The following is a 19,393-nucleotide window of genomic DNA, read 5'->3' on the forward strand; positions in this document are numbered from 1 at the left end:
AGAAAGTCACTTGCATTTGGAAGACACTCAATGATAGACCACAAGCAGGACAGCTTTATACTGGAAAAAACAAAAGGAAAGCTTCAGATAAGCTCTCATTAGTTGTTGACCTGGGGAGGCTGGAGGCAGACTGACAGAGCGGGACATTGTATGTGACTGTGTGGAAGGGCATTTTGGCTTTCTCTGGCTAGTCCTGCGTAGGGACACACCTTAGGGAAGTTGGCAAGTCCTGACCATTCTTGGCTGATTGCTGCCAGGGTTTGGGTTGGCTTCCTGGACTGGTTGATGTAGCTGTGGTTTGGCTCTCTGCATCCGTTAGTGCAGAGATGTCAGTCAGAGCTCTGTTGTCAAGGATGGTCCGTCTATTATTTTTATAAATTTAACTCTCAAATGGGTAGATATAAAGGTAGACTGCATAGTTTACATGGCTTGAGCACTAATTCTATATGAATTTGAGAAAGGACATCCAGGAAAACAGGGAAGGAGAATGGGGGAGAGGATTAAGGATAAATAATTGAATCATGCTACATGTGAAGCCCTGGGCTGAGATACATTCTATGCCTACCCCTTAATTCTTACTACAAGTCTAAAGACAAGTATATATGGCCAAAGAACGCTCTTCCCAGCATACGGGAACTCACAGAAATGATGTGGAGATCATTATTTATTTTTTTTATCAGACCTGTAGATTCAGAATTAAAAAAAAAAAATATATATATATATATATATATATATATATATATATATATATATATTATTTTGAAAATACAATTCAACCTTGATTTTCAGACACAGCCTCTGGAAATTGATACTTTATAATTAGATCCAGGATAACTTAAGAAAACACACACACACACACACACACACACACAGACACACACACAAAAAAAGCAGATGAAAAGATGATGATTAAAATTTCTTTCCATTTCTTTTCTTTACTCTTTAAAAACAATCTCTGGACTTTGCAATCGTAGCACTTAGGGGAACACACAGTGCTCCTTCTTGGTAAAAGACCATTCCTCATTCCCTGAGCCCAAAGTGGAATTATACTAGGCAAGAAAGAAAAATGAGTCAGCTGCCCTTTCCCACAACTGGTCGACCTGTCTTCCCTGTATGAATAATTGTTCACGGTGTCAAGGGTACTCACATATCAAACTGACTGCAGGCAAATTTCCTCAATGTGCTTATTAAATTAACTTGAAAATGAATTAATCCAGCCAATTTTGAAGGACATGTTAAAAGTAGGGGGAGATTATTTTGGTTTTGTTTTTAATATGCATCCTCTTTTCAATATCAATATCTCAATGTATAACTCAGCTTCCTCCCATAGCCTGGGCAACAAGTCAACATGTTTATGAAAGACCTATGATATGCAATGTATTAAAGTCAATGTCCAAAGAAATATACTACAGGGTTCTTGCCCTTGAGGAGCTTAGAGCATGAAGTAGGGGATGGAGGCAATTAGCTGAAGGTAGAATATATTGATAGTAAAGAATCAATACTGATATAAGGAAAAAATGCCAATTAATTAAAAGAGAAAAGTTGTTTTGTGATTTCATATACTGCAGAGATAACATTGAATTCTGTGTTCAGTAAAGTCATGAGAAGTAAAATAAAAATGTGTTCTCTTTGTTTAGAGATCTAGACAGAAAATACTGCATTTCCTCTTTTAATATTTAATGGCATTACTTTGTTTTGTCCAGAGAGGCAGTGTTTGGAAATGTAAAAAAATATATTGAAGTTTTGGAAGAAATATCTATATTGAATGATAGTTTTGGGCAAGCATTGGGTCTGGCAAATTATATACCCCTCTAATTTACATCTTACCACATTTTGAAGAGTAATGTTGGAGAAAAGGGTAAGTTTATTTAGGGGCCAAGTTTCACAATACATAAGAAAGGAGGGAAAAGATTAAAGGGGAGACTGCCCCCCCCCCCCCACACACAAACCCTGGAAAACTAACTCATTTTATTTATTTTTATTTAATCCCAGAGTTGGAAGTAAAAAATACTACCATTTCTGTAGTTGTTGATAAAAAACAAACAATTGAACAGCAAAAATTCAACTTGGACTTTTCTTGGGCTATTTTCTTACAACTTTACTTAAGAAAGTATTGTCCACTGTTAACATTATAACACATTTTAGGCTCTGACGACTTGCCATTTATAACAAATAGGAGCCACTTCTTTTTAAAAAAATATATATTTTATTGATTTTTTACAGAGAGGAAGAGAGAGGGATAGAGAGTTAGAAACAGCGATGAGAGAGAATCATCGATCAGCTGCCTCTTGTACCACCCCCACTGGGGATGTGCCCACAACCAAGGTACATGCCCTTGACCGGAATCAAACCCAGGACCTTTCAGTCTGCAGGCCGACGCTCTATCCACTGAGCCAAACCAGTCTTGGCAGGAGGCACTTCTTGCCAATGTTTTCCCAGATATCAAATCTCTCTGGATTACCATGCCTGCTGGATACTATTCTACTGGCTACTCGCACCCCCCAGCCCCCTTTCTATAATTGGATTTAAGTGACTCTTGACCCTATGCCCTTGCCAGGATGGCCTGAATGCATAACTATAAATCCTAATAAATATCATTCACTCAGCACTTGTACTTGTGTATTTGAAGGATGTGTTGGGTTGCTAATACATTCTGTCTAGTGGTTATAGCAGGATGTGGCCTTTATGTCCTTTCAGACAGTAAAGGTATAGGGAGACATACTTGTCCACTTATTCTAAAATAACTTACAGGTAATATAGAAATTACCAATAAATTCTGATACTATGTGAAAACAGATATATACATTACAATATATTTAAATAGGTTAGTAGAGATACAAATTTTCCCAGATAACGTAAAGAGAATTTTAAGAGGCTACTTTTTAGGACAGTGCTGTGGGTATGGAAGCTCTATGAAGCCAAAGATTTTGAGAAGCTGTTCACTTGTGGAGCCAAAGATATTGAGAGAAATCAGTGGGAGCTGGAGCTGTAGAAGAGGTAGCAGACCCTCGTCTTTGGCACTACTTGCCAAAGATAAAGCTAAATAAAGGAAGAAGTAGAAGGGGCCATAACCCAGCATCCCTCTCCCCCATTTTCCTGACCTGCGGTGGTGATGTCCACTGGCTGAACACCAGTGGAAACCCAAACACTTACGGGAGCATTCTGGTGATGTGTCTCAGCACAAAGCGAGGCAGGGAAGGAGGGAGAGTGTTCCAGAGACCCAGAGTTGAGAAATGAAAAACAGCAGCACAATCCCTGTGCCACCTCCTGCATTTTACAATTATCTAATAATTAGGAGTCTATGCCTCCTTTGGTCAAAGGTGTCAAATTAAACTTGAAATAATATGAACTAAAAAGAAAAATATTCTGGAATATTCTGCCAAAAACAACTTTGATGTTAACTGCACACAGTAAGAATCATCTGTGATTATTGTATGGCAGGCACTATCCTAAGTGTTTTGCATATAATAATCTGGTTATACATCCTTCTTCATGAAAATGATAAGGGATGAGAGCACATTTCTCAATCTTTCTGATGTAGAACGTGAGGAACAAATGAGTTCCAATAATTTTCCTCAGTTCACACAGCCAGTGGAGTTGAAAGGCAAATCTGTGCTCTGTAATAGCAGACAAACAAAAGACTGGGCTCAAACATGGCCTTGAATGAGCAATAACTTGTTGTAGCATTGTGTAGGGCAGGCGTCTTCAAACTACGGCCCGCGGGCCACATGCGGCCCGCAGAGGAGTCTGATCCGGCCCGCCAGGTTTTTTGGGCAGTGAGCGCAGCCGAGGTGTTACAGTAGGAATTAGTAGTTCATATAGTCTGGCCCTCCAGCTCTCTGAGGGACCGTGATCTGGCCCCCACTTTAAAAAGTTTGAGGACGCCTGGTAGGGTGTTATATATTTCCCATGGAATATTTAAAATACGTCCTCTGCTGCATTTCTCTACAATCTTTTCTTTCATTTTCCTAAAAATCCTTTCTTCCTTGGAGGCTAAGCCATGAGGCTTCTCACCCTCAATGAAGGGCACATTAGCTAACCAAACTCCACAGTGTGGGCCAGAAGACTACATTGTTAAGAGTCATAACAATACAACAGAAAAGGGAAACAATGAAGGCCTGCAAAGAGATATTGGGGTGGTTATGGAATGAGCAGATTCTGTGAGGAAGAGAAAAAGGCTGTGAATACTTCCTGGGGACACTCAGGGCTGCCAGGGGACAAATGTGGAGGTTAACGGCTCAAATTCTTTTCAAAGTAAACGCTGGGTGGACTGATCCACTCCATTTGTCCCCAGAGGGAATATTTATAGATTTGTACAAATCCATTATTTATACTGAATTCTATGCCCAGGAAACCCAAGTCTAAGCCCAAAGCCTTTACTTTTGGAGCGATGCCCTGATTAATCATTTAATAGCTGTGCTTCAAAAAAAAAAAAGTGATTAGGCGTCATGTAGATAGAACAAATAGCCATGATTGGATTAATGAATAAATCTTAACTCCCTCCCACAGAGTACTCAATAGTCTGAACTCCCTCCCACAGAGTACTCAATAGTATTTCCAATGGGGGAAAAAAATAAACTCTTTAAAAATCCATGATGTCAGGCAGCTGCATAATCTAAAGCCTTATTGTATTTGGCAAAATTATAGGTGAGGGTGAAGACTAAAATTGTCTTCATCAGCAGAAAAGAAAGAAAAGTGACTTTTAGTGATGGCTTCTCAATATTTTAAAGAATAGTGAAATAGGAAACTTAAGCATCCTCTTGGTGTTACCAGGAAACTCATTGAGACTGTCAGTCAAGGTAACTGACATAAAGATAAAATAAAATCTATTCTGATATCATGCTGGGAGTCAGTGTTAATAAAACGTGGCGGAGAAGTCCAGAGAGCCTCTGAGCATTCCACGTGCCAGCCCATTGAGGACGGAATGGTTCTCAGGTTCCTAATGCCTAGGCCAGAAAATGAGGGGATTTCCTGCGGGAATCTGAGAAGGAATTAGAAGCACGGGATCTCATTAAGAAGAAACAGCATTATGTGGCTGCTGTGGAAAGATGACCTCCCTATATTGTTAGTGAACAGGAAGCATGTTTCAGGCCATTATGCGAATTGAGACTCAGTTAAACTGAAACAGCAATAACCACCTAAAAGGAGCACCAGGGTTCCCCTTCTGCAGAAGGTTAGGATCATGTGCCTTTAAATGTTGCCCATTCTCCTATGGCAAAAGACATATTTCTCCACCTGTTAGTGTTTAGCCACTATTTTGGCAGAGATTTCGCATTTTCAATCACCTCTCCCTGCAAAAACATCAGGCTCCTGCCTTTTGAGCAGATACAAAATTTCTAGAATGAACAATAAGGAGATGTTTCCATTTCACATTTTATACATGTTTAGGCGAGAGAAATGGGAGAGAATGGGAAATTCTATTGTAAAATAGTTGAATTACTCTATGCATGCATGGTGGCACAGTTACTGGCGTTGACTCTGGCCCTTTGCCTTTTCTTTTCTTCCCTTCCTTTCCCTTCCTTTTTTCTTTTTTGTCTTTCCTTCTACCTCTTCAGAGCTGTTTCTCTTAGGGGACTACTGGTCTCCTGTTGGCCTCTAACCTTGTCAAGCAATTCAATGCCATTTCTGTACTATTGCTGCTCCAGACTGACACTCCCTCGGTTTTCTGTGATCCCCGAAGCTGTGCGGCTGCTGCTTGGCTGCCTGGTTTATGTTCCTTCCCCACTCTTGCCACCAGCTTCCCTGACACATATATTCTTCACGCGGCACACGTTTTCAAATCTATGTCTCCAGCCCAGACATGACTAATGCTGACATTGACCTTGATTATTTGGCCCGGTGTTATCTGTTCAATTTCTCCAGCCATGGAGTTACTATTTTTCTCTCTCCCTGCTATATTTGTTAGGATGTCAAAGCTTTTTAAAATTATTTTATAGAGCCAGTGTTTTCTTCAATCTCCCTGAAAGTACAAAGAACAGATCATCTCATTTTTTTTACATATTAGAAGGACTCCATGCTTTTTCTATTGATATTCAAGTGTGTGACTTTTAGTGCTGCTCTAGGAAATAGATTGACTTTCTTAAAAAATAATATTTTAAATGTAGGAATGTCTAGATTATCAGGTAAATCACTGAAAAGTTTTTATACTTGTTTTATTAATATTCTTAGCTCATTAATTATGGCTCATCTTTTGCATCATGGTCACAATATATATCTTGAACATTTGACTTATAAAGTCAGAGGCCAAAATCATCAGGCTGCTATTTCACATTTTAAAAATAAAATAACTTATGTAGAAGCAGTTAATCATTGATGCTAAGCAATGTTGCTTTTTCCCTCCTAAGTAATTTAAAATATAATTTCCCCTTGGATTTAAAAGCTCTGAGATATGCTATATTGAATAAAATCAACTCTGCTTTGGAAAAGAAAGACACACTTCATATAGCCTGAGAATAATTTTCCATAGACTAATGCATTTTCTCTTAGAATCCATCACAATTCAACCTGTATATTCTCATGAAAAAACTTCTAATTCTGAAGTTAATTCAGAAGGTACAATCTAGTAGAGTTAAAAGTTCTGTAAAGATATTTATAAAGTGCTAAAACATATTGAAAGTGAAATATACTGTAAAGAAAATAAAAAAATATGAGTAGTAGGAATATTAGTGCTCAAACAAGTATATTGCTCATATGCCATTTTAATATAATGATTATTTCTGAAGCCATTGGAAGACTGTCTGCAGGTATAGTTGATTGACATGAGAAAACTGCATTCAGGTGTCTATATGCTGTGCATGTACATAAATTAAATATAACTTTGCACCAGGGATAATTATTATCAGGTGCTAGTTTATATTTCTAACCTGTTACATTTCATAAGTGCTAATATATCGATATATGAAATGACTTTGTTCTTTAAAATGATCCTGTGAGGTGATCATGGTAAGATAGAATAATCCCCTCACCCCTTTTTTAATTGAATTCCAGAAAATGTGACTTTCAGAGGAATGCTCAGTTATAAAGTGCAGAACTAATTATGGCTCATCTCCTAGAGTACAATCAGGTGCTCATTTAGAAGGAAGTATTGTTCATGTCAGGTACATGCACATACACACACATGTATTCCTTTTGTGTAAATTCATTATAGTATAGTGATTAAGAGCAGGGCGGATAGAGCTGCACTGGTTAGCTTCATATACTGGCTTTGCAACTTATTTTCTGTGTGACATAAAACTGTTAATTTTGTGCCTCAATGTCCACTTTTGCTAAATAGGAGTAAGTCATAGTTGTAACTGTACCCCAAACACTACATATATATAAACACTACAAATACACTGAATGACCAGATTATTATGATCTTGAATGCATAATAACCTGAACACTCAGTGTATTTGTATCTCAAATGGGTACCAAAAGTATTCTAGACTTTTGCTGGAGATTAACCACCTATTTGCCTTGAGCTTACTTTTCTTTTTTTAAAATATATTTTATTGATTTTTTACAGATAGGAAGAGAGAGGGATAGAGAGTTAGAAATATCGATGAGAGAGAATCATCGATCAGCTGCCTCCTGCACACCCCCTACTGGGGATGTGCCCGCCACTAAGGTACATGCCCCCCGCCCCCCCGACCGGAATCGAACCCAGGACCTTTCAATCCGCAGGGGGATGCTCTACCACTGAGCCAAACCAGTTTTGGCTGCCTTGAGCTTTCTATCAGCCAGTGCAAAGAGGCAGCTGATCAGATGCACAACTGATCAGATGCACAACTTATAGTATCTTTGATATCAAATAAATGAGGTACTCAAGGGAAGTATACTGTGTGGCCAGATTATTATGCTTTCAGAGACCATAATAATCTGGCCACTCAGTGTATACCTACAGCTTTCTAAATGTGTTCTATATGCCCATGTTCTGTTTTTTTTTTAATACCCATAATTTCCTTAATTATCATGTGAAAATTCTATTTAAGTTTTAATGTCTCAGCATGCAATTTATTTCCCCCCCAAATTTTGCATTTTTCCTAAATCATCTCAGCATTTTCATAACAGCACATTTGCCTCCCTTTTGTAGCCTCATCTTTGATTCAGACAATGTTTATATATATTTTATCTTCACCAAAAGTTGTAAGGTGTATAAGAGCTGTGAGTTTAACCCTTCCCTTTCAACCTTGCAAACACTCTCTGCCCATTGCTTACTCTGCCCTCAGATGCAGCCATGGTTCCCTGTCTTTCAGGCAGATGAGGTATGAGAGCATTACCGTTTGAGCTTGTACTGCATGCTCCTGCCTTCTTGCTCCAGGTTTTTCTGTTGCCATTACTCTGGTCTACCTGTAAGGACCTACCTAGCACACAAGTATGTGCAACCCAGAAGCAGGGAGAAGGAATACCTGCTGCACTACCCTTTGCCATTGGGGGCGAGGACTCAAGCATGATTGCCTTTCTATTTCCTCCCTTAGACAGACATTCTAAAATGCACTTCATAGATTCCACTGATGATCTTGGGGATCAATGCCAACATCATTTATTGTATTAGATTTTTTCCGCCGGCTCTGTCTTTACTGCCTCAATACTCATTTCTCAAATGAACTCACTCTATCTAGTCCTTTGTTTCTGACTCTGCTTCCTGGGAAACCCAGGCTAAATTCATCACAAATATATCTCATTCATTATTCTCTTCTTTATAATGCAGTTTGAGTCCAATTATTCTTCAATTGAATTGTCTCCATTTATTATATTAAATTTTAACCTTGATTTCTGATTAAGTTTAATTGACAGTAACGGTCTATAATTTAGCTTTGTATTTTCTTAGCTTTATTTTTTACAAACCATTGAAAACTTGAAGAGGTTGATATTTAAGGAACCCTGTCATGTGTCTTTTTTAAAGCCAATACTTCCCTTCCAATGTTTGGCAGACATCCCCCAAAGGATCCCCAGACTGGAGAGGGTGCAGGGTGGGCTAGGGACTCTCCCTGCCCAGTGCAAGAATGTCATGCACCAAGCCTCCACTACACATAACGGCTAATATTTATAGAGAAATTTCCAAGTGTGAGGCAGTATTCTCAACACATTTTGACAATTATTTCACTACTTTTTACAACCATACCATGAGATAGGTGCTATGATTTATTTCAGTACAGGATAATGAAATGGACTCCCCAGAGAGGTTAAGTAGCTTCCCAACATCACATGATCAGTATATGACAAGGCTTCCTCATAGCTGAGATATACGATGCCTTTGCTATCACCCCACACTGATATTCTTAATTACTGTGTTCTGCTGTTGCTCGTTGCTGTAGTGTATTATAACATGGTGGGCAGCTGAGACTGTACATGTTAAACTGAAATAAAAATCTAGTGTTAACTGAGTTGGTTATGGAATTGTCAAGCTACAAGTCGTAGGGGAAAGACAATAAGAAAGGAGAACATTTTTAGTTGATGGAGATACTCCAATGTTAATCGCCACTTACAGTGCCTGATTACTAAACATATATAATTACACCTTAGAGTACCACTACCACAACTTCTCTGCTCAGTGCAATGAGACACTTAGTTACCAAAGAGAGAAAGCAGTTATGAAATGCCCACCATGCATCAGACACACTGCACACGTTAACTCACTTAATGCACACAAAAGCTCTACAAGCTAGACACTACTATCATTCTCATTCTACAAAGACACTGAGGTGGTACAAGGTTAAATAACTTGCCTGAGATTGCACAAATGCTATATTGCAGACAATGCCATTTTTGTTCTACTCTAGAACCCATCCTCTGAACTGCTACACTGAAGAGAATTTCCATCTATGGTGAAAATAAGGCATCATTAGCATAATTTATGGAGGTAAAAGTGGTGATACAATAGCATACCAAAAGCTGCTACTTAGAGTTATCTTTCTCATAGCTGAGGTATCAGGGAAATATTCACAAAGTCAGAGCTTTTTTAGATTGGATGCAATTGAGTGGAAAAGATTCCTGATCCCAGCTGGCTTAGCTCAGTGGATAGAGCATTGGCCTGCAGTCGGAAGGGTCCCAGATTTCATTTCAGTCAAGTGCACATACCTGAGTTGCAGGCTCATCATGACCCAAGGCCTGGTTGGGGCTTGTTCAGGAGGCAACCAATCAACGTGTCTCTCTCACATTGATATTTATCTCTGTCTTTCCCTCTCTAATCTACTCTCTCTAAAAATCAATGAAAAAATATCATCAGGTGAGGATTAAAAGAACAACAACAAAAACAAACAAACAAACAAAACAAAACCAGATTTCTGATATAATAGGAATTTAACAATGTGTTCTTTGGTAATATATAGTGAATCAAAGAAAAGTAGCATAACATTACGACGTTTTATTAAAACCATGAATAATGGTATGATGCTCAATATACCCTTTAATCCATCAATAGCCCACTAGAAAATTATAAAAATAGTCTAAAGATATTGCCTCACTTGCAACAGATGAATTGACAGACATGTTGTCAGTCTCTTGTAGAAATGAGATGCATTAATATTGAAGGAAATGTTAGTAGGAGTTAAAATATGTGTCTAAAATAGAGGCAGTCATAGCAGAAATTATGATGTGAATGAGCAAGTATAATCATCACTGAAAAGAAAAATTTAGGACAAGAAAATGATATTAAACAACTCTATAAACAAACAATCTTATCATGAGATTTTTGTTGTTTTTTTAAATATATTTTTATTGATTTTTTTTTTGCAGAGAGGAAGGGAGAGGGATAGAAAGTTAGAAACATCGATGAGAGAGAAATATTGATTAGCTGCCTCCTGCACACCCCCCACTGGGGATGTGCCTGCAACCAAAGTACATGCCCTTGACTGGAATCAAACCCGGGACCCTTCAGTCTGCAGGCCGATGCTCTATCCACTGAGCCAAACCAGTTTGGGCATGAGTTTTATTTTGTTTACTAATTCTTTGCTGTTATGTTTATCCTCTTTTGTCTCAATACATAAGCAGTATAATAAGTTAGAAACAGAGAATTGAGAGAAATCCATATAGTTATTATTTTTATATAAGAATTATATAAAAAAAAATAAAGGAAAGATCAGAGGTAAAAGGTACTCACACCCAATAAGCAGACAGAAACAGGAATGGAATCTGTCAGGTGATTGAATAAACAGTCTCAGGAGGAGATCTGATGGCACAGTTTAATTCTCTATCCCTTGGAGAAATAAAACCCCTTAGTGATACTACTAATTATAATCAGATCTTAATGAGGCATAATGACAAAGATAGTAAACAAAGGTGTGTGTCTAATGAACAATTATGATTGATGCTGAGTATAAAAAGGAGGCAATGAGAATGTTATGAAGGGCAGGCAAGGAGCTATAATTGTATTATTTTTTAGTTGTTCTTCAACTTTATTGTGTGTGAGAATCACTCAGATGGCTTGTTACAACACAGATTCTTGGGCACCACCATCAGAGTAAGTAAGTCTGGGTTTGGAGTTGAGAATCTGCATTTATAACAAATGCCTAGGTATTGCCATTGTTGTTGGCACAGAGAAATCTTGAGAACCACTTTTTCTACCTAAACTAATAAGCATGCTATCTCACTCCATTTCTTTGGAGTGAAGCTAAATGAGAGAAAATGAGAGTGAGAGAGAAATAGAAGGATGATGAGAAGAATCATTCATTGGCTGCCTCCTGCTGCCTCCTCCTCCTGCCCCACACTTGGGATAGAACCCACAACCTGGGCATAAACCCTAACTGGAAATTGAACCATGACCTTCTGGTTCATAGGTCAAAGCACAACCATTGAGCTAAGCTGGCCAAGCAAAGTTGATATATTCTTGGATGGGAAATTCTAAATTGTCTATTCTGATCACCATTGCTCTGTTATTACCATGAGGAGAACCAGGCTAGCAAAGCACGATCTGGAAGCAATAAGGAAACAACAAAAAACTGTATGGTAGATGATAAAATGCAAGGCAAGGTGATGGATCTGTGTAAGGACGGATCCTGAAGTGAAATATGTTTGTCCCCCCCCAAAATATTACAACATTAAACAAAAGCAACTGTTTATTTTTAATCTAGATTCTTCAAATTTCAACCTCTACACAGTAACAAAAGTAAGTCAAGAAATCTGTCATGGCAAGACGAAAGCATCATTTTAGGGAAGAAATAGAAAGATGTTTCTCTTCTGGGATGACTAATTGCCCCATTTCTGGCATGTTTCTGAAGCTGCCACTGCTTAAGATATGTTTCCCCAAAACATATGTAGCTTGTTCTGGTTTTATTTGTTTGTTTCTCAAAGCACAACAATCATCTAGCTGAAAATACCCTTGCTTTTGAAATGGGCCTCACTTTTCTTTCGGAGAGAACCAAGTGTGTAGCTGTGATTTAAAATCCATATCATGAAGATTTGTATGGGATAGTATAACTAGTTTACTGGAAGATGTATGAGCTTGTGTGTTTATTTGTGTGTTGAGCTGAGGAAAAGCCCCAGCCCAAACCTCAAATTATTCACCTGAGGATTCATCTATATCTGAGCATATTTAGAAATCTGAAAATAGCCTATTTTGAAAGACGGAGCAAGGTACCCTCTGTAAGGGAAGTAAATCTAGGGAAAACAGGTTTTTGGACTCACAGCAATGTTCCATTTATTAAAGACAGAAGGTAGTTTTGGAGTCTGTTTTCTGCCCATGTGTGCTCTCTGAGTCCTTGGGAATTCAAAAAAAAAAAAAAAAAAAAAACATGAACAGTAGTATTTCATTGTATATACGTAGCACATTTTTAGCCAATCATCTACCTAAAGACACTCTGTTCGTTCCCATGGCTTGACAGCTGAGAATAATGCTGCAATGAACACAAGGGTGCATACATCTTTGCAAATACATGTTTTGAAAAATTTCAGGGAGCTAATCAGGAGAGGAAATGCTGGGTCGTGTCATAACTCGACTCAATTTTTTGAGGAGCATTCATACTGTTTTTCATACTACTCAGCCATCAGAGAAGATGAAATAGTGCCCTTGGTGACAACATGGATGGATCTTGAGATTATCAGAGATCAGACAGAAAAAGACTAGCAAAGTCAGATAAGCAAAGTTAAGAACCCTAGGACTTGATTAGTATGGAGAATATAGAATTGAAAGCCACAAATGAACAAACAAGAAAAACAAACAAATCAAACAGCACAGCCACAGATAACAGAATGGTGGTTATCACAGAGAAGGAGGGTGGGATAGTAGAAATGGGTTAAGATGGTCAAACATATGGTGACAGAAGATTTGATTATGGGGTGGTGAGCATACAATTCAATATACAGAAGATGCATCATAGAATGGTACATTTGAAACCTATCGTATTAATTGTCACCCCCATAAATTTATTTTTTAAAAACTTGAAAATACTGATTCCTTAAAAATAAAGTCATTAAGCACACTGGACCATGTAAGCTTGATGCTTATGCAATGGACAGGGCCTTAAGTGGAAGAGAGAGGTCCTTCCCACTCCAGCAGGGAATACCACATGGTAAGGCCAGATGGAGAGCTCCAACAGGCAGCAGGGGCTAGCATTGGCATGATCTGTGGCAGCTTGGCCCAGAGAAATAATACTGGCTCCAAATAGAAAAAAAAATTCTTCTATTAATATTCTTGTCACAGACAGGAGGTCAAGTGTCTTTGTTTATGTAGTATTCATGAAAGAATAGTCTGTGTTATGTTTTCTACTCAGGCACAGTGGGATACTTACGGGTTTTAAAAACCAGACATACATTTGTTACATGTGTGGGCCTCTATCATAACATGGATAACATGGTGCTCTATTTGTTGTCACCACTAGACTGTGAACTCCTTAAGGAGAGGGGCCAGGTTTTGCATATCTTTATCATTCAACACCTGACACAGAGGCAGCGCTGAAATATCTATTTGTATTCATGGAGAGAAATTATACGTTGGCTTTAACGCTCCATTCTGGAATGAATCAAGTGGACTATGTTCCTTTGTTACTGGTCGCAGGAAAAAGGAAGGCCATGGAGTATTCGCAGATGTTTGTAATTATTGGCTTCAATTTGCACCTTCCTCCAGCCCGCAGGCTTCATGAAATGAAGAGCTTAGGTTCTGCTTACTACCTATGGAGCCAAGACCCATAACACTGAGTAATCAATATGCTTTTATTGGGAAGTTGACATGATTGAAAAGAACAGCTTCCTGGCTATTTCGCCAAAGTAAGAAAAGTCATGCACAACAGAGCCATTCACCATCTTCCGAGAGACCATGGTGCTAGTCTTGTGTCTTTCTCCTTTGATTCCTCTTTAATTTCAGTGCCTGAGAGAACAGTACTCATTTACTTTTAAAATTAAGATATATTGTCTAGAACACCAAATAAAAATAATGATCATTGCCCAAGCAGCTTCATTTTGCAACATGTGTCATACGAGAAGATGAAATACTGCCCTTTGAAACAACATGGGTGGATCTTGAGACTATCACGCTAAGCAAAATAAGTCAGACAGTGAAAGGATTTGATTGATAGACCGCAGAATCATCCACTACCAAATCAATTCATGGCTATGAAATAAACATTTTATGAGGCTTATTAGGGGATGGTTTGTGTGTGTGAAATCTATTAGAATTGTCTTCACACAGGTTTTATTACAGGGCAACATTATGGAGATTTTATTGTGTGAGCCTGGAAGTTAGCTGTTGTTTTATATTTCTGGCAATGACATAGAGACTAACTTGAGAATTATACTTAAAAAGCATATATATATATATATATATATATATATATATATATATATATATGTATATAATTATTGATTTCAGAGAGGAAGGGAGAGGGAGGGATAGAAACATCAATGATGAGAGAGAATCATTGATTGGCAGCCTCCTGCATGCCCCCTACTGGGGACTGAACCCGCCACCAGAACATGTGCCTTTGACTGAAATTGAACCCTAGACACTCCAGTCTGTAGGCCGACACCCTATCCACTGAGCCAAACAAGTCAGGGCTCTAAAATGATTTATGTAGACTATGACAAACAACAAAAATCACATGGGGGCACTTGTTAAAAATTCATAGTTCTCAGCCCCATCCCAAAGCACCCCACCTGGACCAGGAACCTCAGTGGTTCAATTTAGCTAGTATTGCTGATTAAATTTATACATTCCAAAGTTGGCGAGTCATGACTCTAATACATAAAATATCATTAGCTTTGTATTTTCACATTCATCCTGTATACATTTTTTATTATGTTACTTTCATTTTGAAAGACCTGAGAGTCACAGATGACTGATAAAGAACTAAAATGTTAAACATTCACTATAATCACAGCCTTATGTTGGCTTCTTTCACACAAGCTGTTTTTATTAAAACCTGGGAAGAAAAACAATATGGCACATTGATATTCCATTATCTACACATGAGAAAACTGAGACTGGAGAGATTAATTCACCATGCCCATGTTGCTCAAGGGATTTCAACCCAGATTCTCAATTCCACGTAAGCCCACAACATCCTTTTCATTTCATCTTTCTAGCCATGATACAGAAGTCAAATTAATGTGTGAGAAACAGCAGCACATTTCATGGGAATTTTAAGGAAGCAAAGATCGGTGAGGCCAAAGAGATGAGAGTTGAATGAGGTCTATCTAGGAAATGCAAATGGGTGTTGACAGTAAGGCATCTTCATAGTAAAATAAGCAATTGATGGGATGAATGTATACATACATAAATGGATACGTAAATATGATTGGAGATAGCCTACATTCTCCTTTATACTAGTTATATACATGGAAATATGAGCTCAGGAGCAGACCAAAATATCTAGCTACCTTCTATTTTGTTGCAAATTTGAAAATAGTCTTTTATGTGACAAAGGTGGCCAGAGTTCTATAATATAAATCTATGAGAATTAGAATGTGTGTTTCTCACTTGACAGCATATCATCAGTGTCAAGAATGATGCTTGGATTATACACTGGAACACAAGGTGGCATTCTAAGTAAGAGAGATGGAATGGGTAATTACAGAGCAATAAGGAGGAGGAAAAACCTACATAAATATAACCAGCACAATAGCTAGTTTAAACCAGGGTGTTGCGAGAAGTGGTAGTAACATACCCCATGATTATAAAGCACTTTCACTTCCTTAGTCAATGGACTCTGCCAAAAATTCTACGAATTACTCCAATTTTGTAGCTGAGAAAATATTTTACTTAATTTCCCATGTCCTAGAAAATTGGCATTTGGCCTTCATCACATCTTGCTTGTCCCTTCTTAGTGATGGCTTTTCACTTAATCTGTGTCTCCCTCATATTTAAATAGAAAATGTACTCAGGCTATGGAGCAAATTAAGAATCAATTTATAAATCAGATGTTTATTGAGTTGCTAGTGACCAGTCCCTATAAATATACTCAAGATTGGCTTTCTGGATCTCAGTCAAGATCTGACATCCAGCAACAGTCTTCTAATATCACTGTTTGACCCATAATGTATTTAAGACAGCAGCACCGGGGACTATAAGAATCAACTGTGTGGAAGACAGCAGGCTTTGGGTGGGAGTATTGGAAGGCAGTCAGCCTCCCTTCCCTTTCTTCTCTGTTTAAATTTGGCCCTGAATCCTCTTGATCCCTAAACGCCCCTCCTTTACCTGTGTTCTGGTCAAGGCTCAACACTCAAAGGATTGTATCTGGGAATCTTCATTCTGACCATTTGTCAGCTGTTTTCATACCAGCTGTACACATTCTTGTTGAAGGTTGTGCTGGTGGTAGGGCTGCTTCAGACAAATCGCTACAGAGACTTCCTTGTTGACCATTTCAGGAAATGTAATAGTGTTGTTTACTCCTGCAGTAGTGATGCTTCTAATTCAATCAGCCCTTCAGCCATTCTAGGGTGAGCAACGTGCAGTGAATCTACTGGGGTCCAACCAGATATTCAGTCAAAACTAGATGGTAATTATTTTAGAAATTCTCTGAAAATGTAGGTTACAAACTGGACGAAAAAGAGAAATGATAAAGGATAGACCAGTTGGGAGCTAACCCATCTATTTGGGGGAGGGAAAGCATTGAAAAGAGATGCCCAATCATGAGCAAGTCTAATGTGTGGCCATTTTTGGAAGCACAATGCTATGCCTTTGATATCTTGTTTATTAGAGTGTGAGGCTAAGGCAGTTACAGAAGTCCCACATCTATAACAAATCTAAATCTGTTATCATCCTGTATATTGATAACAAAAGGGAAGTACTACAAATGCATTATTAAGGCAAAATTATCTAGCAAATAACACCCCTCCCCCCCCGCTTTTTTTTTTTTTTTTTTTTTTTTGACATTTCATGTTTAAATACCAAACAGGAAAAAATTAGAGTTTTCAAGTTTGGGGATTTCAAAACAAAGCTTTGCCTGAAAAAGCTAGAGTTTGATTGAGTCAATTCTGTCTCTGTATTACACACAGTTCTCATCCGGGGATAGAGCTGTGAAAGACGTTAAGCTTACAGAAAGCTTTCACTTTGCAGTGTTCCTCAGACATACGTATGCATTCCCTGGAGGCCATATTAGGTCCATTTCCGAAACCTGGTAGGCACAAGGCTTGTACAGCAGGTCTACAAAGCGAATAAGGGTTTCTCCTATGTTAGAGAGTAGGGAAGCAGGTGGAAATGGGGTCTAAACTAAAAAGCATTCGCATTTTGTTGTTGTTCAATTACAGTTGACATTATTAGTTCAAGTTTTAAAGGCAGAAGCAGATGTAAGGAGAGAAAGACATGATAATGTTGAAAAGGGAGGGAGTAGAAGGCTGTTGCAATATAACTTGGATCTGGAGATGGGGAGGAGAGAAAGCAAATATTGTCAACGCGACTTAATATAACTTCGCCCAGTGGCAATATTTTCCTGCCAAAATAGCATACTTAAAAAGGTTTTAAGCGAGATAATATTTGTAAAACATCTGGCCAAGTAAACATGGATTCGTCTTCTTAAACTCCTATGTCAAGGACCTTTGAAAACATTATCAGTGTACAAACAGTAAAGTTTCTAAATAGCCATGCTTTGCCTCTCTAGGCATCCTGCAAGGTCACTAAAGGAAATAAGCAGTTTTTAAAAAGGCAATTATCAAGTGTTCCTGTGACTCATACATTTTAAAGACACGGGCCCTTGTAAAACCACATTAATATATATAACTTTTCTGATGTCTCAGTGCAGAAGCCCAGAATGCCTCTAGGCTGAGCTGTGTCTCTAGAAGTAAAATGCCTACTGCCCAAACCAGTTTGGCTCAGTGGATAGAGCGTCGGCCTGCGGACTGAAAGTCCCAGGTTCGATTCTGGTCAAGGGCATGTACCTTGGTTTCGGGCACATCCCCAGTAGGGGGTGTGCAAGAGGCAGCAGATCAATGTTTCTCTCTTATTGATGTTTCTAACTCTCTATCCCTCTCTCTTCCTCTCTGTAAAAAATCAATAAAATATATATTTTAAAAATTTTAATTAAAAAAAAGACGTAAAATGCCTTCTCTAACATCCATACACAAAGTGATCTGAAAGTAAAACAACTTCAAATAAGGCTTGGGAAATACATGTAGGTGGTGAAAAAATGGGCAGTCAATACAAAAGAACTAAATAAACCTCTTGCAAAAGTTAAGAGATCATTTATAAAATACAAAGGCCAAAATAGGAAGACATGCCATCCAGAGCAAAACACAACATGCAGGCTCTTGCAAGAGAGAAAGTAAATTGATATGTTACTGTTCGAAATATCAAAGAAAAAAAAATCTCATTAAACGAAAACAATTATTTTATGTTATTTCCTAAATGTATTTTGGTGTTGTGTATTTGATGCGCACCCTTGGACACATTCTCATTTGTGAAAAATTTAATGCAACTCATTAATTACACTGGACACAAATGAATTGTTACCCCCAGGTGGTATGTCTGGGGAAACAAATATTCTTTTCTTTCTTATTAGATTTCATTACTGTATTTGAGTTATTATGGAGCTTTAATGTAGCTATTTTAGTTTCATTTTAATGTAACTATTTTAATTACTCCCGAGCATAGATAACATCTTTTGTATATGTGGAGCAACAACTGGATGAATAGCTTTAGATGACTTTACCTGGATGAATTTTAGATGACTTTAAAATTCTAAGTGACTGTTAAGACCAGCCAGCCAGCCAGCTGTGACATGCACTGACCACCAGGGGCAGATGCTCAATGCAGGAGCTGCCCCCTGGTGGTCAGTGCGCTCCCACAGCCAACCTCAGATGATCCCTCCCTCAGTCTGGCCATCCCGATGGATTGACCCTTATTAGGATTGATTGAGAGGGCCCTGATCACCGGCCAGGTTGAGGGACCCCACTGTGCACAAATTTGTGCATTAGGCCTCTAGTATAACAATATTGCTTGATTATGAAGATGAGTAGTTAGATTAGACAATTTTTTTTTTTGTATCAG

The sequence above is a fragment of the Pipistrellus kuhlii genome, unplaced genomic scaffold, assembly GCF_014108245.1.
Source record: "Pipistrellus kuhlii isolate mPipKuh1 unplaced genomic scaffold, mPipKuh1.p scaffold_m20_p_28, whole genome shotgun sequence".
Taxonomy (NCBI): Eukaryota; Metazoa; Chordata; class Mammalia; order Chiroptera; family Vespertilionidae; genus Pipistrellus; species Pipistrellus kuhlii.